General features: G+C 36.8%; 1 protein-coding gene across 3 annotated transcripts in view; it reads right to left on the bottom strand.

Annotated features, from left to right (window-relative positions):
* Positions 1–18,825, bottom strand: part of CCDC181 (coiled-coil domain containing 181) — a 49,712-nt gene extending 30,887 nt beyond the window's left edge. For 2 of the 3 annotated variants that reach the window (XM_027086379.1, XM_027086380.1), the window contains exons 1-2: positions 16,651–18,825; positions 16,260–16,372 (exon numbers count right to left, since the gene is read on the bottom strand). The gene's annotated coding sequence lies outside the window, so the exon portion shown is untranslated. The remainder of the gene's footprint in view (positions 1–16,259; positions 16,373–16,650) is intronic. The other variant, XM_027086382.1, reaches the window with a different exon arrangement.
* Positions 18,826–23,954: the final 5,129 nt, after the last annotated feature.

The following is a 23,954-nucleotide window of genomic DNA, read 5'->3' as shown; positions in this document are numbered from 1 at the left end:
ATTTATACTTATAAATATTATACAGTATAATATTTAATAATATTATATAATATTTACATATAAAATATTTTTATATATAAAGTCATCATATTGTACACCTTAAAAATCATGTCATATAACCTAACTATATACAATTTTTATTTGTCAATTATACCTCAGTGAAGTTGGAAAAATAAAGTCCTCTTTCCTCTTCTCTCTGGTGTGAGCCCTTTGGACTACCAATGACTGCACAAGGAAGGAGAATTAAGGAAATATAGGAACAGGATGATTTAGGTAAATGCAGGTACAAAAAGAAAAGAAGTTTTCTGCTATACAGGCCCTTTCACCTGGATGGACTTTAATGCTCTTCAAAGTCAGAAAATGTTAAGCATCAATAAATGACTATGTTTTAGTAATAGGCAGCAGAAATGTGTTTCTAATTTATGACTCATCAAAGACTGGGATTTTTTTTTTTAATTGGGGTATAGTTGTTTTACAGTGTTGTGTTAGTTTCTACTGTACAGCAAAGTGGAGTTCCCTGTGGTATACAGCAATTCTCATTAGCTATCTATTTTATATGTATTAGTGTATATGCGTCAATCCCAATCACCCAATTCATCCCACCCACCCTTTCCCCACTTGGTGTCCATAGGTTTGTTCTCTACATCTGTGTCTCTATTTCTGCCTTGCAAACTGGTCCATCTGTACCATTTTTCTAGATTCCACATAGATGTGTTAATATATGATATTTGTTTTTCTCTTTCTGACTTATTTCACTCTGTATGACAGTCTCTAGGTCCGTCCACGTCTCTACAAATGACCCAATTTCGTTCCTTTTTATGGCTGAGGAATATTCCATTGTATATATATACCACATCTTCTATTTTTTATTTATTTATTTATATTTGGCTGCGATGGGTCTTCATTGCTGCACGCAGGATTTCTCTAGTTGTGGCGAGCGGGGACTACTCTTCGTTGTGGTGCGTGGGCTTCTCATTGCGGTGGCTTCTTTTGTTGCAGAGCATAGGCTCTATGCACGCAGGCTTCAGTAGTTGTGGCTCATGTGCTCTAGAGTGCAGGCTCAATAGTTTTGGCACACAGGCTTAGCTGCTCCGCTGCATGTGGGATATTCCTGGACCACGGATAGAACCCATGTCCCCTGCATTGGCAGGCAGTGGATTCTTAACCACTGTGCCATGAGGGGAGTCCCTGTCTTCTTTTTTTTTAATTAATTTTTTTTTAATTTGGGTATAGTTTTTTTTACAATGTTGTGTTAGTTTTTACTGTACAGTGAAGTGGAGTTCCCTGTGCTATACAGCAGGTTCTCATTAGTTATCTATTTTATACATAGTAGTGTATATATGTCAAGCCCAATCTCCCAATTCATCCCACCCCCCCCTTGGTGTCCATAAGTTTGTTCTCTACATCTGCATCTCTATTTCTGACTTGCAAACCAGTTCATCTGTACCATTTTTCTAGATTCCACATATATGCGTTAATATACAATATTTGTTTTTCTCCTTCAGACTTACTTCATGCTGTATGATAGTCTCTAGGTCCATCCACATCTCTACAAATGACCCAAATTCATTCATTTTTATGGCTAAGTAATATTCCATTGTATATATGTACCACATCTTCTTTATCCATTCGTCTGTCAGTGGACACTTCCATGACCTGGCTATTGTAAATAGTGCTGCAGTGAACACTGGAGGTGCATGTGTCTTTTTGAATTATGGTTTTATCTGGGTATATGCCCAGTATTGGGATTGCTGGGCATTATAGTAATTCTATTTTTAGTTTTTTAAGGAACCTCCATAGTGGCTGTATCAATTTACATTCCCACCAACAGTGCAAGAGTGTTCCCTTTTCTCTACACCCTCTCCAGCATTTGTTGTTTGTAGATTTTTCTGATGATGCCCATTCTAACTGGTGTGAGGTGATACCTCATTGTAGTTTTGATTTGCATTTCTCTAATGATTAGTGATGTTGAGCATCTTTTCGTGTGCCTCTTGGCCATCTGTATGTCTTCATTAGAGAAATGAAAGACTATGGGATTTTACAAATAGTGATCACTGTGTATATGAATAGTGCCATGTGTTTTCCCTCTCCACTGGTTAATTTAATACTAGTTATAACTATAAATTTCAAATGTCCATTCTGAAAAAAAGATCCAAGAAAGAGATAAAACTCCCCCAGTTTTCTGTCATTGTTCATTATACATGGTATAGAAATAAGTACACAAAATGAGGAAGAGAGCAGCATAAGGTTGAGCAACTCTCTTTCAATTAAATAAAAGCACTTTGAAGGCTTTGATTTAGAAAAACCAATATTTATTTAACTTAAGTACCCAGAAGAGATTAAATAAATGCCAAGAATTAAGAAGACATGACTGTACATGTCTTCTATAAAACTGTTCAAAGTAAAACACTTTACAGACAATATGCAGATTCTGTATAGAGTCACGATATTCTAAATCATTCAACAAATATTACTCAGCACTTAAGTGGCAGACACTGTTCTAGATACTTGGAATATATCAATGAACTATCATCTTCCCTGGAAGTCAGAGTTCCAACTATCTCAAACACCTAGAACCCAATTGCCAAAAAAAAAAGGTGCAAAAGTCTCAGAGTCCTTTGCCTTACTTTATTCTAATAAGTTCAGATCTCTGAGTTCCCAGCCCAGAAATTAGAATGTTATCATTTGAAAGGAAGGGAAAAAGAAGAGGTGAAATTTTAAGCATGTATTCTTCTGAATTTATACCTATACATTCCACCTTTAAGGCTCATTTATTTACAGAGCACAAGGGCTTTATAATGTTTACATACATGTATTTGAAATCGATACATTAACATCTGGATCTTTTGTAAATTAAAAAAGCTATTTTATAATGTAGGGAATATTTTCTTTAGGAAGTGAAAAATTCACCGCCTTTATGGAGCTCACCTTCTAGTAGGGAGAAAAGACAATAAATAATAAACATACTAAATAAGTAAATCATATTGTGTGTCAGAAGGTGAGAAATGATATATAAAACATAAAGCCAAGAAGAGAGGATCAGAAGTGTGGGGCTAGGTTGTAGTAATGGGGCTGCTATTTCAAATAACTTAGTCAAGTTAAGCCTTATTGAGGTGACATTTGATACTTTTAATAGTAGTTATACACAGATTTGATGTATAATAATATTTATCAATTACATATATATTACATATCAGATATATCTTATATCTGGATATAGTTATAATAAAAATATAGCAACTGCTAAAAAAATCAAGACATTCTTTCTGTAGTGCACTATTATTATGAGTGTGTCACAGTAAAGGCTGGAGAGCTTGAGTTTGCATATGACCCTTAGCAGCAGTACAATCCCTTTTTCAGCTTGTATGCCAGCCATAAGTACATCCCTTTAACACAAAAAAATTATTCAGCACTTGTTTCATGTGTTCAGCACTTTTGAGTGTATGCCCAGCCCCCATAAGGCAGAAGTTTCAAGGGATCTCCTGCTATGAGGCTCTAGCTTACTCAGTATGTGATTAGAAATTCTGAAATCTGGGAGAAGGATTTTATAGAAATAAATTATAAAGGGAAAGAAGCAAAATGAATCTTCCTAAAAGGTTAGCCTTTGAGGAAAAACAACAAACATAATTTACCTTTTAAATTATTGACAGGAAAACCCTGTGTTTATAAGTAGTGTTTTATTGCCTGATTGAATAATTACTCTTTGAAGCTACCCATATGGTTAAACATTAAGTGCCGTTTGCTAAGCTGTCCTATAGGTCTAGCTCTTTGCAGTTTTATAGCAGAAGTTGCACCTTCTTGACTTCTAGACATACATATTTAATGTGAAAAGCAAAAAATAATTAAATATGGAAGCTAAACTACAAAGGCTCTATTTAAGGTATACAAATAGTATTGATGACTAGTGATACGAATGACCCTGCTTATCGTCTGCTCGAGGTCAAATAATTGACTCATCAACATGAAGAAATGCACTTCAGGTCACTCTGTTGTCATAAAAATACTTTTAAATTAATAATCTCTATAGTCCTTCATGTTCCACTTATATTCTTTACTATTAACATCTCCCCATAGAAAGGCAAAGTACATTTTGGTTTATTGAAGGTAATATACAATTAGGCATAAAATTTTCCTGTGATTAAGTTTATACTCAACATGTTCCCAAAGGCATCTGAAGCTGCTTGCATTACCATCCTGGATACAATGAATGGTAGATATAGATGAAGCCAATGCCAGTATGCTAACACTAAGAGTCAGTTCAGTTTCTGTAACTGAGTTTTCAAATTTTAAGCAGCTAATGTAAAAATGGAAATAAAGTACACTTTCTATTTCTTAAAAGAAATCACATGTGTTCCTCAAGAAAAACCTGTTGTCCTGGCATTTATTTTTAAAATAATTTCTTTGGTGGGGTTTTTAGTAGGAGTAGTCAGTGATGAAAGGGCCAAGGCCTTCAGTAGCATTTTTATAGCAAAGGTATAGACAAGTTCCCTAAGGCTGTTACAATTTTCTTGAGAATAATAATTTTTTAAAGCTATACTTCAAAACCATAAACTTAAAAATATTGACTTTGAATTCTTCCAACTTTTTCTCTTCACCTATGCCTGGTGAATGTCTTCTGCCTTAAAGTGACAATCCAATAGCAATGATGGCTGTCTCTCTTCTCTGGGGATGGCAATATCATTAAAGCTCATTACAAAACTTGGATATGCAAGAGTACCTATGCATTAACTGAAAATGGACTCATCTTGTCATCTGAATCTACGTGCAAAGAATGAATGCCTCCCAAGTACGTATATGGCCACAACCAAGAGGTTCATGTCAGCAAGCCACACTCTTCTAAAAGTGTAAATCAGACCATACCCCTCTCTGACTTTCCAATGCTATTAGAATAAAATTCAAATTCCTTACCTTACTTCCAAGATTCTGCATAATTGGGCCCCATCTTACTCCTGTAATCTCACCTCCTACCACTTTGCTGCCCATTCATGATACACCAAGCACCCTGACCTCTCTGTTCCTCAAGAATGTCGAGCTCTTTTCCATCTTTGCTATTTCCTCTGCCGGAATGCTCTTCCCCAGATATTTGCACTGCTAAATGCTTCTCATCCTTTAGGTAAGAGTGGACATTCTTGCCTTGTTTTTGATTGTAGGGAGAAAATGCCCAATTTCTCACCATTAAGTATGATGTTAGGTGTAGGATTTTTGTAAATGTTCTTTATCAAGTTGAGGAAGTTCCTCTCTACCCTTAGTTTACTGAAAGTTTTTTTTTTTATCGTGAATGGCTTTTGGATTTTGTCAAATGCTTTTTCTACATTAATTGATATGATCACATTATTTTTCTCTTTAGCCTGTCGATATGGTGGACTACATTAATCGATTTTTTAATGTTGAGCCACCTTGCACACCTAGAATAAATCCCACTTGTTTGTGGTGTATACTTCTTTTCACTGCTGGATTCAATTTGCTAATATTTTGTTGAGGATTTTTGCTTCTATGTTCATGAGAGATTTTAGTCTGTAGTTTTTCTTTGTTGTAAAGTCTATTTGTTTTTGGTGTTAGGGTAATGCTGGCCTCATAGAATGAGTTAGGAAGTGTTCCCTCGGCTTCTGTTTTCTGGAAGAGATTGTGGAGAATCGGCATTATTTCTTCCTTAAATATTTGGTAGAATTCACCAATGAAACCATCCAGGCCCAGTGCTTTCTATTTTGGAAGGATATTAGTGATACAATTTCTTTAATAGTTATAGACCTATTCAGATTGTGTTTTTCAAGGAGTTCATTCATTTCATCTAAGTTACCAAATTTATGGGCCTAGAGCTATTTATGTTATTTCTTTATTATTCTTAAGTGTCCATGTAATAATCCCTCTTTCATTTCTGACATTGGTGATTAGTGTCTTCTCAGCCTGGCAAGAGGTTTATTGATTTTATTGATGTCTTAACAACTGTGTTTCATTAATTTTCTCTGTTGATTTCTTGTTTTCAATTTCATTTTTTTCTGCCTTTTAAAGATTATTTATTTTCTTTGGCTTGCCTTAGGTTTAAATTGCCCTTTTTTCTTTAGTTTCTTAAAGTGGAAACTAATTACTGATTTTGGATCTTTCTTCTTTTCTAATATATGTCTTAATGTTATAAACGTCTCTCTAAACATTGCTTTTGCTGCCTCCCACAACTTTTGATAAATAGTATTTTCTTTTAGTTCAAAACATTTCTAAATTTCTCTCGAGACTTCTTTTTGACACAGGTGTTATTTAGACATGTGTCTTTTAACTCCAAATATTTGGAGGTTTTACAGTTATCTTTCTGTTATTTATTTCTAGTTTAATTTCATTGTGGTGTGAGAATATAATTTATATGATTTCTATACTTTCAAATTTGTAAACGTGTTTTACAACTAAGAATGTGGCCCATTTTGGAAGTTGTTTATTCAGGTTTGGAAAAAATATGCATTCTGCTGTTGTTTGATGGAATATTCTATAAATGTCAATTAGATCAGGTTGATAGTGCTTTTCAGGCCAACCATATCCTTACTGATTTTCTGCCTGTTTGATCTATCAATTACTAAAAGAGGGTGTTGAATAATTTAACTATAATAGTGTATTTTTCTATTTCTCCTTTTAGTTGTCAGATTTTGATTCATATATTTCAGGGTTCTGTTGTTAAGTACATTCACACTAAGAATTGTTATGTCTTCTTGGAAAATTGGCCTCTTTATCATTATGTAATGACCCTCTTTATATCTGCTAATTGTCCTTGTTCTGAATTCAGTTTTGTCTGAAATCAATATAGCTACTTCAGCTTCCTTTTAATGATTGTTAGCATGGTATATCTTTCCCCAGCCCATTGCTTCTAATCTATTCATACATGTGTCTTTAAAGTGGGTTTCTTATAAATAAGTTAGGTCTTATTTTTTATCCACTCTGACAGTCTCTTTCCTTTAATTGTTGTATTTACACCATTTACATTTAAAGCAATTATTGATATGCTTGGATGAATATCCTCCATGTTTATAATTGATTTCTATTTATTGCATTATTCTTTGATATGTTTCCCCCCTTTTTTTCTGCCTTCTCTGGTTTTAGTTGAGCATTTTATATAATCTATGTTATCTCTTCTCTTAGGATAGGAATTATACTTCCTCAAAAAAAATTTGGGGGGCGCAGTGGTTTAGGGTCCACCTGCCGATGCAGGGGACATGGGTTCGTGCCCTGGTCTGGGAAGATCCCACATGCCGCAGAGCAGCTGGGCCCGTGAGCCATGGCCTCTGAGCCTGTGCGTCTGGAGCCTGTGCTCCGCAATGGGAGAGGCCGCAACAGTGAGAGGCCCGCGTACCGCAAAAAAAAAAAAAAAAAAAATTTTGGTGGCTGCCCTAGAGTTTACAGTACATTTTTAACTAATCTAAAATTAATTTCAAATAACACTACTGCTTCATATGTAGTGCAGGTACCTTATAAAAGTATTCCCAGTTCCTTCCTCTGATCCTTGTGACATCGCTGTCATTCATTTTACTTATCCATATTCTATAATCACTCAATACATTGCTTCTATTATTACTTTAAACATTTTAAGGTTTAGTTTTTAATACATTAAGATTAAATAAAAATTTATTTTACCTTTATTTATTCCTTTTCTAACATTCTTTCTTTCTTTATATAGATCCAAGTTTCTGACCTATATACCATTTTCCTTCTCCCTGAAGAACTTCTAATATTTCTTGCAGGACAGAACATTTTAATACTTCTTGCTTGCACTGAATTCTCTCAGTTTTTAATTTTCCGAGAAAGTCTTTGTCCTGAACAAAAGGATAATTTTGTTGAATATAGAATTCCAGGTTGATGATTTTTTTCCTTCAATATTTTAAATATTTCACTCAACTTTCTTTGTGCTTCTATGGTTTCTGACAAGAATCTGCTGTAATTCTGTAGGTAAGATTTTCCTGCCTCTGGCTTTTTCAAGGTTGTTAACTTTGTCTTTGGTTTTCTACAATTTGAATATGACATACCTTAATGTAGTTTTTTCTTTCTTCGTGTTTTTTTTGTTTTTTTTTGTTTTGTTTTGTTTTTTATCCTGCTTGGTATTCTCTGAGCTTTCTGGATATGTGGTTTGCTGTCTTTCATTAATTTTGGAATGTTATTCGGCTATTATTACTTTGCATATTTCTTCTGCTCTATTTGTTCCTTCTCCTTCTGGTATTCCAATTACATGTATGGTACATCTTCTATAATTGTCCCACAGTTCTTAGGCATTCTATTCTTTTTTAAATTCTTTTTCCTCTTTGCCTTAAATTTTGGGACGTTTCCATTGACCAGTCTTCAAGTTCACTGGTTCTTCTGCTGTGTCAAGAGTAGTGATGAATGCCTTTTATAGAGTCATCAGTTCTGTTACAGTGCTTTTGGTTTATAGCATTTCCTTTTGATTCTTTCCTAGAGTTTCCATATCTCTGCTTATATTACCCATCTGTTCATGCATGTTTTCTTACACTTTCCATTAGAGCCCTTAACATAATGACCATAGTTAAATTCCCAATCTGATAACTCTAATATCTCTGTCAAGCTGGGCCTGGTCCTGTTGCTTTCTTTGTCTTTTCAGACTGTGTTTTTTCTTGCATTTTAGCATGACTTGTAAATTTTTTTGTTGAAAGCTGGACATGGTATATCAGATAATAGGGACTGAAGCAGATAGGCCTTTAGTGTGAGATTTTATGTTAATATGGTTAGAAGTTGGGCTGTGTTTAATGTTTTCCATAGCTGCATGTGCCAGAGGGTTCAAATTTCTCTAGTGTCCTTTTTCTCTCTCTAGTTTTTGGGCTTCCATAAGAACTCCTCCTCAGAGAGCTTGCATCTCCTTCAGCTGTAATTCACTGTTATTCTACTAGAGCCCTATTGGTATGGTGGTAAAGTATGGAAGAAGAGAATCATTCTATAATCTTATGATTAAATCTCACTCTTTCAGTGGGCCTTGGTCCCTGGGCTGTGACCTTCACAAGTGTTTGTTAGCTTCCCCCTCTATCTATTTAGGTGAGACAGAAAGGCTAGAGGGAACTGGAGTTGAAGAAATGCCCTTCCCTCACATAAGATAAGGCTCTGGGAAAGTCTTTTTCCCTGGAGATTAGGCCTTTGTTATGAAGAATGTCTAGGCTTAGATATTCACAATGGTTACTTTCTGCCTCTAGCTACAGAACTTTTTCATCTTCCCCAACATTGCACAAATGCACAAACAAATGCACAAACATTTGAAAATTTGTACCTGTTAAACCTGTTAAACTCCCCATTTTTCCCTCTCCCCAACCCCTGGCAACCACCATTCTACTTTCTGACACTATGTAGCCTTTTGCATCTGGCCTCTATCACTAACATAAAGTTTTTAAAGTTCATCTGTTGTGTAGTATGCATAGTATTTTGTTCTTTTTTAACACAAGATAGTATTCATTGTGTGGTTATACCATCTTTTGTTTATCCACTCCCTGGGTGATGAACATTTGGGTTGTTTCTGCTTATAATGACTATTATAATGTTGCTTTAAAAATGTTTGTAGAAGTCTTTGTGTGGGCCTATCTTTTTCATTTCTCTTGGTTAGATTTCTATGAGTGGAATTATTGGGCTGTGTGTAATTTTTAAGAAACTACCAATCTGTCTTCAAAAGTGGTTGTGCTGATACATTTCCACCAGTAATGTATGGGAATTCCAGTTTCTCTATATCCTTACCAACACTTGGTATTTTCTGCTTTTTAAATTATACCTTCCTAGAGGGTGTGTAATGGCATCTCATTTTGAAACTGCACAACTCAGAAGGGGTTCGAACCCAGCCAAAACTCAGATTGGTTCTTGAACCCACAGGCTTAGACTTTTACTCAGCCAAAACTCAGATTGGGCCTTGAACCCATGGGCTGAGACTCAAACCCACTGTCTTTTTTTTTTTTTTTACGGTACGCGGACCTCTCACTGCTGTGGCCTCTCCCATTGCGGAGCACAGGCTCTGGATGCGCAGGCTCAGCAGCCGCGGGCTGGGCTCACAGGCCCAGCCGCTCCGCGGCATGTGGGATCTTCCCGGACCAGGGACGAACCCGTATCCCCTGCATCGGCAGGCGGACTCTCAACCACTGCGCCACCAGGGAAGCCCAAACCCTGTCTTTTAATTGAAATTGCACACCTGGTCTCAGGACTTAATGAAGCTCAGGTTCTTTATGTCTCAGCACAGAAGGAATTCAGCAAGAGGCAAAGTGGTAGGTAAGAAGTAGATTTATTGCGAGAGATACACATCCCATAGACAGAATGCAGTCTGTCTCAAAAGGTTTGAGAGTGGCCCAAAATACGGTGTGGTTAGTTTGTATGGGCTGGGTAATTCCATAGGCTAAGAAGTGGGAGGATTATTCCAGCTATTTTGGAGAAGGGGTGGGGATTTTGAGGATTTGGGCTACCACCCACTTTTTGGCCTTTTATGGTCAGCCTCACACCTGGTCATAGCTCAGTAGCATGCTAATATATTACAATGAGCATATAATGAGGCTAAAGCTCTACTGGAAGTCACATCTTCTGTCATCTTGGACCTAGTTGGTTCTAACCAGTTTATGTTGTATCCACAATGGCTATGTCATTTTTTTAAAATGCTCCCTTCCTTCCTGTTTCAATTTGGTATTAATTTTCATTTCCTTAATGCTACTAATTTGAAGTACTTTTCATATACTTGTTAGCCATTAGTGTGTCTTCTTTGGTGATCTGTCTATTCAAGTCTTTTGTCCATTTTTAAAATGGGTTATTTGTTTTAGGATTGAGTTGTAAGGATTCTTTATATATTCTTGGTACAAGTCCTTTATCAGATATTTGATTTATAAATATTTTTCTCCAGTCTGTGGCTTATCTCATCTTGCTTTTGGTTTTAGGTTTTCCTTTGTTTTTCTTCATTAATCCACCCACCAGCTCAATCTTCAGATGATTCATAAATCAGCATTACCTCTGATCCAATGGGGAATTTTTCAAGGGAGAATTGAACTCCAGAAACTACTACCTCTGGAGCCAATCTCAGCTGAGTTATAGCCCTTCTTACAGCACAGTGGCACCCATCACAACTTGAGGCAGTGTTCTTTTCTAAATTGTTGATATTTGTACATAGCAGACAATTTAGCAGAGTATGAAATCAAACCATCAGTGGTGGATTGGCATATATTAAGAGCTTCACTAGTATATATTCTATCCCTCCCTGAGAGTAGCTCACAGATTTATCAGTAATAAAGCCAGAATTTTCTTCAGTCACTGGCTTTGAGTGCACAAGATCTAAAGCATATTTCCCAAAGATATTTCTTCCATAAATTCATATCATCTTTAGCAAAAGATATGAACCTTAGAAAAACTTAAAAATCTCCACTTTAATCAATCAATTCAATGAACATTTATAGGGTGTTGTGCTAGGTACTAAGAGACAAACAATGAACAAAACAAGTTTCTCCCCTCAAAGAGCTTAAAGTGGATATATATACATACAAATAACTGTAATACATAGCTGTATGTATATGTGGTAGCGTAGAAATATTGGAGAAGGCTGCCTATAAAAAGTGGCATTTGAGCTAATCTTCACAAATGAGTTGGATATCAAAGTCAGAAATCAGGATGAGGGCATCCCAGATACAGGGACTGATATGTGCAAAAGCATAGAATCTGAGGCTCCTGAGTAATGTCAACAACAGCAAGTATTCTGGAATAGTGTAAGATGCCGTCGTGAAACAAAGCTGGAAAATCAGGTAGGGAAAGGCTGTGAAGAGTCTTAAATTCAATCCATTAGAGGTTTATTGACCACCTACTGTTCCCAACATTGCTAGGTAATCTGAGGGAATGGTTCACAAATTTTTGTGTTTGTATTATCCCACAGTTACTATTCTATCAAAAACCATATCTTCCTCTCAATTGTAATCAAATTCTAATTTTTATGAAGACATTAATGAATTCACAGGTACTATATTTGTCATTTATAATTAGTTTAAAAGGCATTAAATGTGCAACGTAGTGTACCTGATAGTAAATTTGTAACTGGGTATTTTTGAAAAATTAGTCTTAAAAATTATAAGGAAAATTTTAATATTTTATGATAATTTCCCAGATTGTCTATAAAGAAGGCCCACTTTTTTAGACATTGATAAAGTCTTCTCTTCACATATTTTGCTAAAGAACACTTCAGACATGTTACTATGAGACTGATTTTAACAAAATCTATTAGATGTGTATCAACTAGTTACATACTATATTCATGGTTTTTTGTGAATCATTAGCTTTGTTTAAAAAGATGGCTTTTGTATAAGTACATTTCTGTTTTTGTGGGGGGAAAAGGTGACTTTAAAACTGCCCCAGACAGAAAAAAAATGGCTTGTTAGGAATATGTTTTGTGTTAGTGTGAGTTACTGTTACTGTATTTGTTTATTGTAAAGGTAGTTGGTTAATATTCAGTGTACTTTACAATAAAGAGTAATAAAAATTTCTAAGTCCTGAAATTCAAGAACATCTCAATGTTGATGAAAAATTAATCAATAGATCAAGAAACAAATGGATAAACACCAAGGTCCTACTGTATAGCACAGGGAACTATATTCAGTATCTTGTAATAAACCATAATGGAAAAGAATATGAAAAAGAATCTATATTCATATGTATAACTGAATCACTTTGCTATACAGCAGAAACTAACACAATGTTGTAAATTAACATATTTCAATAAAATAAATTTAAAAAATAAAATAAAACAAAGCAAAAAGAAAAAAAAGGAAAGAAATGGAAAATTTTGAGCCAAATTTGATGATTATAGCCCAGGAACAGCATCTCATAAAGCTCTGAGAGGACTTCCCTGGTGGCACAGTGGTTAAGAATCCATCTGCCAGTGCAGGGGATGCGGGTTTGAGCCCTGGTCCGGGAAGATCCCACATGCCGCGGAGCAACTAAGCCCGTGAGCCACCACTACTGAGCCTGCGCTCTAGAGCCTGGGAGCCACAATTACTGAGCCCACGTGCCACAACTACTGAAGCCCGCATGCCTAGAGCCCATTCTCTGCAACAAGAGAAGCAACCACAATGAGAAGCCCACGCACCTCAAAGAAGAGTAGCCCCCACTTGCCACAACTAGAGGAAGCCCGCATGCAGCAATGAAGACCCACACAGCCAAAAATAAAAAAAACAAATTTATAAAACCACAACAACAAAAATCTATTAAAAAAAAAAAAGAAAAAGAAAACTCCGAGAACTGTTCTGCCCGTTAGAAATCAAGGCACAGTTATATAAGTTTGTTGCTACAGAGGGCTACACATTAAATGATGTATTATTGACAGTTTACACAATCTAGATCTAAGCATCATCGTGGCCCCTTACAAGATCAAGAAAGAATGTTATCTTTTAAGGAGTTGACTTGTTGATGCTAGGAGAATGTTGCTCTTTATGGTTGAGCAAGTATTTCTACCCATGGGGGAGGTTTGGTTGATGCCTAATGCAGATACACAATGCATAGTAGAGGGGGAGAGAGGAGGCCAAAGGGCAGAAAAAAAGTATCTACTTGAGATGTTAAAAAGCAACTAATTTTCAAATAACCAATCTCTAATTCCATTACTCCTGGGTTCAAACATAAGCAGTTGTTGTTTTCTATATACCCGTTCCATAACCAGATTCAAGAATACTGACAATTACCTCGTGTGACAAAAAGTTTAATTTTAAGAGTAGAAATTAATATAAATTTTGCTGTTATAATAATTGTAAAGCACAAAGATAAATAAAATACAGTAGCATTATTAATAAACGAGATTGATAAGAGGTGGCATAGAAGTAGAAATCCTATAGGCTGAGTGCTTGAAATTCGTAACTACTCTTATGCCAATCTTTATTTGGCCTAATGTGGCAGTGAACTGAATTAATTTTGATGAGCAGAGAGGAAGGTGTTTTGATGGTTGCCACTCTCCTTTTTTTCTTCTCTTCCTTTTAAGGGAGCAAGAAAAATGTAGAGCAAAACAAATCATTTCTGTCCCAGGCTCTAGCCCATTCACTGATTCTAGACTAACCAACTCTCAGGTAACAAGTATAAATGAATGACTTCACAAAGAATTACATAATACCTGAGTTGATGCAATAAGAGAAAGACGGTATGAAAAGATGGGGAGAAATATTGTCAATAGGATTTGCTATCCATAGCCTGAGGGGAGAGTGAGAGAAAAATAGGAGTCACGAATGATTTAATGCTTTTGTTTAGCTTGTGCAAATGAAAGAATGAAATGGCACTTTACTGAGATCTAGGACAAGCAGGGTACAAATCAAGAGTTTGTTTCTCCAGTTTTGTTGTGATTAGTTAGGCAATCAAGTAGAGATGGAACTGAGCAGTTGGATATAGAGCCTGGAATTCAGAGAATAGGAAAGGGATATACATGACACACAGGGAGGGGATGTAGATGAGGAGGGAAACAAAAGTTCAGAGAAGTAAGCCTGAGAGTGTTCCAACATCTATCTAGCTGTCAGGAAGAAGAGGAAGAGCCAGTAAACAAGACCCTGGTGCAACCAGTGAGTTACAGAGAATCAAGAGAGAGTTGTATTCCAGAAGCCAAGGGAAGGTCTTGTTTAAAGAAGGGATGTTCACTGTTTCAAATGCTGCTGACAGGCCAAATACAATGAGGACTGGGAACCACAGTTTTGACAATAGTTGTGTGTTTTTTGTATTTTTTTTCTGTGACCTTGGGCAAGTTAGTAGTGCACTTATGCTCTGGACCCTGTTTTAAAATGGGGATGGACATCTATTAAGGCTGTTGGGAGGAATGACTAATACATGATTGGGGTATAATAGAGGCGGGGCAGGTGTGGGGTTGTTAGCAGTGACTGGTAGCAGTCCCGCTTAGCCATTGGTCGGCCATTGGTCACAGCGGGCCCCTCCCGGAAGCAGACCACCGTTGGTGAGCAGCCATTAGGGAGCAACCCTTAGAAGGCTACCGTTAGCAGTCCCAGTCAGCCATTGGTTGGCATCGCAGTGGGCCCCTCCCACTCCCCTTCCTCTGTATAAAGGAGCCCGAATTGGGACTGAGGGAAGATTTTGTTGGGGTGGACTCTAGTCTGCCATCTTCTTGATCTGCTAGCTTTCTGATTAAAGTCATTATTCCTTGCCGCAACAGTTCGTCTCCCGGTTTATTGGCCTGTCGGTCGTGCAGCGAGCAGAGTGAGCTCAGTAACAGTTTTAGAGGAATGATGGGATCCTGAACAAAACAGAAGAGAGTAAGCAGAGACAGCAGCATTGCCAGTTCACTTCAAGGAGTATTGCTATAAAGGGAAGAGAAGAAAAGGGACAGGAGCTAGAAGGACATAGAAGTTCAAGCAGAGGAGGATTTATCATGAAGCTAATAAAGCTTACATTTCAGGGCTTCTCATCTGCACCGGCTTCTTCTATGGCCCTAGGAAGGGCCCTAACAATGTGTTTCTGTGAAAATATGTTTTTGTAAAATTTCCCAAGATAAAATATTTTAATGACAATGAACCAGTGTCTCCTTCCATTCTAGCTTCCCTCCATCAAGTGTTCTCTACTTTTGTCTGGCTGCAGACACTGCTGGTATTTGAGTAAAGGAGAGTTAAGTTAGGAATACAGGTAATTTGGGTTCATGTTTTGTTTTAACTCTGAACAACAAAAGTGTTTTCAAGTATAACAAAAACAATGATTGCATTGAATTGAGAATTACATTTCTTCTTCTCTACCACTTAAATCCTGAAGAACTTGAGTGAGAAAAAATAAAACTACCTATCCAACCCTAATGTTACTGTGAAAATAGAAGTACCAAGAATTGCAGATTTCTGGTCACAAAGTTATAAACCAATGCAGTTATTCTGGGCTCTAGATGCGTTAATTTTCAGTTTTTGAAGAAATGTGTAATCATGTGAAGCAAAATAAATTTGAGAAAGAATGTAAGGATTTAAAACAAGAAACGCTGTGAGATAATAATGAGACAGGCTGGGACCTGGAACCAGAGACCCTTTCCTCCGTCCTTGCACCTGGACAAATGTCTCCTTGAGCAACAGAATACAAAGAAACTATACAGGACTAAAGATATCCACACACATGCACAGTCGGGACAGTTCTGAACAATAGGATACAAAAGGCCAAAACCCAGCTGCTACTTCTGAGGTGCCAGGAGCAAAAGCAGGGTACTGCCGTGATCCCGGCACACAGCACCACCAAGAGGGTGGTCAGACCACCTAAGCCACGCCTCGGGCCCCACCCGCAGATCAGCCTCTACCCTCACCCCATTTAAGGAACCAGCTTACCCCGCCTCAGGGACTGAGCAAGTGAACCTGTTGCTTGTTTTCACTCCCTCGTGCTGCAGCGGTAGTCCTTATAAAGTCTTGCGTGAATTCCTTGTCTGGTCTCGTATCAATTTCTAGTGATTAAAGAGTCCAAGAAACCAGGTCAGTAACAGTAAGGAAGGTGACTCAGCAAAGTATGCATCCTTTTACAGTAAATGCCTACTCGGAGAACCAAACCTCTTCGTTAAATACAGTAAAATAGAAAAGAAGAAACTATCAAGAAGTTACATTTCCATTAGAATTTTTAAGACTTTCTGAAATAACTAGACAGCCACAATTTTGTTAATGTTCATTTGAACCACTCAGTGGCAAACCAGTATCTCTGTAAAATATAGTATTGTGTGAACACTACCATTTGACTACCACTTTGTTGCAGGAAAATGGGGGGCTCAAGAAGATGGTCATGTCCCAGGTTTTAGGCGAGTGAGTCCATGGGGCAGGCCACCAAGTGAGGGTCCTTGGCCTCCTTTAGGAAAGAATCCAAGAGCAAGCCACGGTAAAGTGAAAGCAAATTTAGAGAGATACACATTCCACAGGCAGAATGCAGTCGTCTCAGAAGTCGAGAGCAGCCCTGGGCTGAGGGTGTGGTTAGTTTTATGGGCTGAGTAATTCCATACACGAATGAGTAGGAGGAATATTCTAACTATTTTGAAGAAGGGGCAGGGATTTCCAGGACTTGGGCCGCCACCCACTTTTTGGCCTTTCATGGTCTGCCTCAGAACTGTCTTGGTGCCTGTGGGTGTGTTATTTAGCATGCTAATGTATTACAATGAGCTTCAAGGTCTACTAGAATTTGAATCTTCCACCATCTTGGGCCTAATTGGTTCTAACTAGTTTATATTGTATCCTCAACAGCTGTGTCATTCTTTTAAAGGTTGTGCCCTGCCCCCTTTCCTCCTGTCTCAACTTGATGCACATTAAGTAGTAATAAGTGTGAAACTTTATTTCCAGAAATATTGAAATAAATTTTCCTGAACTGCTGGATTTGTATACAACACTTTCCTAGTGTAATATACAAATACATGGTCGCTCAGCCTCTCCTAGAAGAACATGAGGGACACAGAACAGCCACTTTCACAGGGGGCCCATATTTTTGTTGCTTACTTACTCTGCTTCACATTATAGCAAGGAGCTCCAAGACTACAAACATGGAGCAGAGTCTGTAACCTTAGAGAGGTTGCTCCCAAACTCACTCTCCTTTTTGTTGTTACTCTTCTCCCTCCTTTCCTCCCAGTTCTAATCTTTTGTTTTGTACAGGTATTTGGGGGGGGGGCCGGGGAGTGAATACTAACATAAATATTTAAAAGAGCATAAAGTGAATGTCCCTTCCTACAAGTGGGCATCTTCGAGGAAATGCATTCCTGAAATCTTGATCACTACAATAGGAGCAAGAGAATAAGACATCTGCGTAGCTAGGTGAATTAATTTTGAAATTACCTTCACCTTGCAGTGGTGGGCTTCTTAAAGTGCACCAGACTCCTCCATCTGTATGACACATGTGGGTTCTCGATAACCTTACTCAAGTTGTTGCTTTTGGCGCCTCTTCCTTCCTTAGGACCCAATAGATGCATTCTTGAAACTGTTGCAAACCCACAGCTGACGTTTTCCATTTTAAGAATGTCTTTTCATTGTTTTCATTACAAAACAGCCTTTTTTTTTTTTTGCGGTAGTCAGACAAAAGCATAACTTCTTTTAGATGTGTTTTTTCACTTCATAATGTTTTTCATCAGGAAAAAAATGAAATCTATATTTCAATACTATCGGAGTCCAAACTAGACAACCAGGAGGTATGGCTATTTTGTCTCCTTACTCTACAGGATGAAAATACCCTCACTCATTTGCCCACTATGACTGTAGGTAATTCCACACAAAATTATTTGCCAACTCTAAAAAAAAATTACAAAGAGATAAGATATTTTCATATTTTTGTATTTGTTCAGATACTTTGCAGAATTGCTGCATTAATTGTGGTTTATATTTGGGGGTTAACCAGACATTAGAGAAATTAAAAGCTTACAATAAAAGAAGGCAACTATTAGATTTCTCCTACTCAGGAGAAAATGTTTCCTTCAGGGTCTCAACTATAATTGATTTGAATTCTGGCAAGTGATGCAGAAGGATGATAGAAATACTGATCAAAATTCACAGGAAGTTGGCAATGATTCTCTCTCTGAAAAAATATTATATTTGATACACACGAAAGGCTATATATACAATATGTAGGTATATTACAGTGTAATAAAAGTCACTTACCAAAATAAGAACATTACAAATATTCATGATCTACCTACACCATCTCCCTATCTTACCAAAAAAGGTAACCACTATCACAAATTTTTAGTGCTTTGTTATGTTCTTTTAAAAAAATTTGTTTACCACTTATGTATGTTGTTCTTAACCAAAACATTGTTTCATTTACTTGCTTTTGAGCTTCATTTTTTAAATGGTATAATGCAGCATGGACATGCCAGCTATTTGGTTTTTTTCTCACTGAACAGTATAATTATTTTCTAAAATTTATAAATGTTTTTTTTTTATTTTTATTTTTTTATTTTTGCGGTACGCGGGCTTCTCACTGTTGTGGCCTCTCCCGTTGCGGACCACAGGCTCCGGACGCGCAGGCTCAGCGGCCATGGCTCACGGGCCCAGCCGCTCCGCGGCATGTGGGATCTTCCCGGACCGGGGCACGAACCCGTGTCCCCTGAATCGGCAGGCGGACTCTCACCCACTGCGCCACCAGGGAAGCCCCGAAATTTATAAATGTTTTGCACATTATTATGTTTGTATTTTTGCCACTGTATAGCATTGCATTAGTACAATATATCAGAAGTTTTCTATTCGTTCTCCTGTTAATGGCATTTGGGTTATTTCATGTTTTTCTTTTTATGTTTTGTGTTTAAATTGTCATTTAACAATTTAATAATTCTTCATTTTTCTTTCATAGTTGTGATTTTATTAAATCATGTTCAGATATTATGAATAATCTGTAAACAAATCTTTAAATTTAAGTACCAAAAATCTAAAAAGTCATGTAGGCCAAGATTAGGGAGCAGTTTTCTTTAGAAGCAATTCTCTCTCTCCCTCACTATATCTATAAAATGGCTTGGAGACAGACATTAAATAGTTTGAAATATTTCAGGCATATTAAATGAATAACTGTGACTCCAAATTGCCTTTTAGTTATACTTCAAGGTATAGGATGTGAAAACTGCCCTCCTTATCAAGACAGTCAAAACCTCTCAAATAAATATCCCCACATGTTTTGGTTGTACAAAAAAAAAAGAATAGACAGCATGTGAATTTTTCTTTTAAAAAAAGTATGTACATGCACACACAATTGGATGTGGTGGTATTCATTCCTTCCAAACATGTGATTTTAGAGCTATTTTTTAAAAACTTGCATTTACAAAGTAGGTGATAAAAATATTTTTCTGGATTGTAAAAAGGACACAGAAACCACCAAGACTTGGTAAATGATATTAATCAGACTGACGTCTCTCTCTCCTGCTAACTCTCCTCATTTCTACTTTCTTCAACGTCTGCAGGTTATTTGTCTTTAGTTTCCTGGATAGACATTTCAGCCTGTTTCCCTTTTGCTCTCTTTTTTCATTTGTAATTTTTTGGCAGATGATTTATTCTTTCTCACTGCCCTTTTGAGTTTGGTTTCAATGTCTGCAAGAATTAGTTTAGCTGAAAATCTTGCCAGTCTCCTCTAGAGCTCTTCTTTTACTGTCCCTTCAGCTAAATTGATCTTCACCTTGAGCTACTTTGGCAGTGGTTTGTGGTGGGGAGGGCAGGTGTCTGGGTGCCTATGGCCACAGCACTGTGGGAAACTTTACAAAGCCAGCTTGCATGGTTTTTGCTGCTAAAATCATTCCTGTTTTGTTTGCTTTTACTTTATTTTATTTTATTCTCTCAACTGTTTAGTAACTTATACACTCTAATTTTATTCTTTGCTATTCTTTAAACCTTACTGTGATACCTAATTTAACACAATCTCATCTAATCTGTATCTTAATATTTCTCATGAATAACATAAGGAATTTAGAATACTTCATTTCTAAATATCTCTCATAAGAGCTGTCAGCTGTGTTCTTTTATAGATGATATGTCTTTTCTCTCTGGCTGCTTTTACAATCTTCTCTTTTTCCTAAGTTAACTGCAATTTTACTACTATGTGTCTGCAAAATTCTCAGTCATATTGTAGCATATTGCCTCACCTCCATTCTATCTGCTCATTCTTTCTGAGGCTGTGATGTAAGATCTTCTCATTTCCCCCAACATATCTTAACTTCTTTTTACATCTTTAAAGGGCTGTCTCTTTACTACATACTAGATAATTTTTTAAGTTTTATTTTCCACTTCACTAATTCCCTCTTCAGCTGTGTTTAATATGCTATTTAACCTAGTTATTGAGTTTTTAAAGTGTTTTTAGTGTGAAATTTACTGAACATACAGAAAAGAACATAAAACATAAATGTATAATATAATGAAAAATTATATCGCAAGCACACATGTATCATCTTCCAAGCCAAGAAATGGCTGTGTGCCCCTTAATCATACCTCTTTGCACTCCTCAGCAGTAAATACTTGCTAGACTTTTGTAGCAATCATTTCTTTGTTTTATACTTTTTAAAATCACTTTATGTATATAGATTTAATCAGTATAGTTTGCTTTTGAAAACTGGAATTGTATTGCTATATTCTTTTGTGTCTTACTTCTTTTGCTCAAAATTATGTTTATAAAATTCATAGAGGATTTCCCTGGCGGTCCAGTGCTTAATACTCCACGCTTCCCATGCAAGGGGCGTGGGTTCGATCCCTGCTCAAGGAACTAAGATCCAACATGCCACGTGGTGTGGCTATAAATAAATAAATATTCATTGAAATTATTTCTTGTAGCTCTGTTTTATTCATTTTCATTCCTGTGCAGTCACATTTCTATAGGAATGGAATTGCTGGGTCATAGAGGATGCAAAATCTTTGATTTTAAAGGGCCATGCCAGAATGCTATTCAAAGGGGTTGTACCAACTTACGTTGCACCAGCAATTTATGAGACATTATTCATTGAATTTTTTTTTATAAATTTATTTTATTTATTTTTGGCTGCATTGGGTCTTTGTTGATGCACATGGGCTTTCTCTAGTTGTGGCAAGTGGGGGCTACTCTTCGTTGCAGTGTGCAGGCTTCTCGTTGCAGTGGCTTCTCTTGTTGCGGAGCACAGGCTCTAGGTGCACGGGCTTCAGTAGTTGTGGCATGCAGGCTCAGTAGTTGTTGCACACGGGCTTAGTTGCTCCGTGGCATGTGGGATCTTCCTGGACCAGGGCTCGAACCTGTGTCGCCTGCATTGGCAGGCAGATTCTTAACCACTGAGCCACCAGGGGAGCCCTATCCATTGAATTTTAATTTCAGCATTTCTATTTTTAATTTCTAAAATATATCTTTAGGTTCTTTTTGAAGTCACTCTTTTCATTTTTGTTAGTCTCTTATTACTTGTTCAATTTTGTGATTTCATCTTTTATATTTAAAATTTTATAGATATTCATTTTATACTCTGTATATGATCATTCCAAAACCTAAATCATTAGGACTCTTATCTGTTGTTTTTTCTGCCAGCTCTTATTTGTGGTTGCTTATGTCTCTGGTGATTTTTAAAATAATGTATTTAATTTTTAATAACTTAATTTCTAAAATAAATATTTTATATATTTATTTGATCTGAGCATGATCTGCCACTAAGTGTCTTATTAACTACTTATGCTCTATTGTGGTTTCCTGGGGGGTGTGAGAGGATAAAAATCATGCATATGGGATTAGAGTTGACAGATATTAAGAGTAACCATTATTCCTTAAGCTTTTTTACATTTCCCAAATTTCCTACCATAAATACATAATACATAATACTCTGAAAACCGGGAAATAATGTTAATATAACCATGGAACCAGAATACTTGCCAACCACAAATAAACTCAGCTAGTAAAATTTTATCATACATTATGAGGTAGGATTTTAGGTCACTTCTTAGGAGGCTATTTATTGAAGATTAAGGTATCTTCTCTATGACTTTCTATTCCATAACTCTGTCAGTGCAGGGGCTTAAAAGGGAATGCTATTCTCTAGAGATTATTTTTAAATATTGTTTTTAAAATTCTAATATCAGCCAGGGATTTCTACCCATTTGGGACCACATTAGCTCCCACCTAGATCCCTGACTTAATGCTGGAGTCCTTTCTACTAGACATAGCAGGTCTTTTTTTATTAAAATGGATATGGAGGAATGGCTTTGAGTAAGTATGAAATGGTTTATACCTAAGGAAAGGAGACGAAAATGCAAAGAAAAAGTCAGGGTAGGGAGGAGAGAATCAAAAAACTATAATTGTTCATGGGATTTAATTATAATAGTTGGAGATAAAAACAGATCTTTAAGCCAACTTGGATACTCTCTCACTACGGATACATTCTCTGGCCTACTGCCTCTTAATCAGTCAAACACAAGACACAGGCAGGAATTTCTAGATAGCCTTTTCTGTCCAAGTGTTCAATCTTTAAGTACTGATCTAGAGTTCAAGGTCGACTTCTGGCAACACTCCCAGAATATGGCAGGTGGGTCCTCCAGGATTTTTGGCATCCTGCAAAGAACGATGGTCAACTCTTGCAGTTTGAAAAATTAGAAAGAAGGGGTGGTGGCTTCCCAGCTTGGCTGGGAAGTTCTGATTCATCCACCGTATTCACTAGACATTGCACCTTTGGATTTCCATTTATTTCAGTCTTCACAAAATTCTCTTAATGGAAATTTCCATTCCCTGTTAGACTGTAAAAGGTACCTGGAACAGTTCTTTGCTCAAAAAAAGTTTTGGGAAGATGAAAGTATGAAGTTGCCTGAAAAATGGCAGAAGGTAGTGGAACAAAAGGGTGAATATGATGTTCAATAAAGTTCTTGGTGAAAATGTCTTTTATTTTTACTTAAAAACCAAAGGCACTTTTTGGCCAACCCAATAAATGGTGAGGGGGAAGGGAACTGATTTCTCAGTCCCTTATTGTGTCTGATGTGCTAGGTGCTTTCACATATGTTCTTTCATTTTTTCACACAATCTTGTGAGGTAAGTATCATCCCCACTTGCCAATGAGGAAACTGAAGCTCAAGAGTGACTTCCCTAATGTATCAGAGCTTTGAGTGGCAAACCCAGTATTTTGAACTCTCTTCTATCAGCATTACTTAATGAAAAAAGTAGAGAAATTAGTCCTACTACAAGATGCTTTTTCCAGAATCAACGGAGATGATGTTCACAAATACCTTTTCCAAACTAAAACATGTTAAACAAGTAAGGTACTAAGTATGAGGATGCCATAATAAGTAAAACAAATAGATATCCAGTTTCTATCATTTGAGCATAATGCCTTGAAAAAAGCATCCAGTGGACTAGGGATCATTGATAGGCATTTAAATCTTAATGTTTTACGTTGATGTACCTTTTTCAAAATAGTGAGCATTTAGCTGTTGTATTGGCAGGTGGCTATGTTGAGTCCATATCATTTGTATAATTCAATATTCATAGCGCACAAACACATCACAGGGTGTGTTTTGTAACAAAAGACAAAAATAAGGCATGGTCCCTGCTTACAGCAGGCTTACAGTCTGAAAGGCCTTAAGATA

This window comes from Aethalodelphis obliquidens, unplaced genomic scaffold (assembly GCF_003676395.1).
Source record: "Aethalodelphis obliquidens isolate GAN/ISIS:26980383/991018 unplaced genomic scaffold, ASM367639v1 scaffold55, whole genome shotgun sequence".
NCBI classification, from domain to species: domain Eukaryota; kingdom Metazoa; phylum Chordata; class Mammalia; order Artiodactyla; family Delphinidae; genus Aethalodelphis; species Aethalodelphis obliquidens.
The sequence above is the reverse complement of the archived record's forward strand: the minus strand, read 5'-3'. Positions and strand labels throughout refer to the sequence as shown.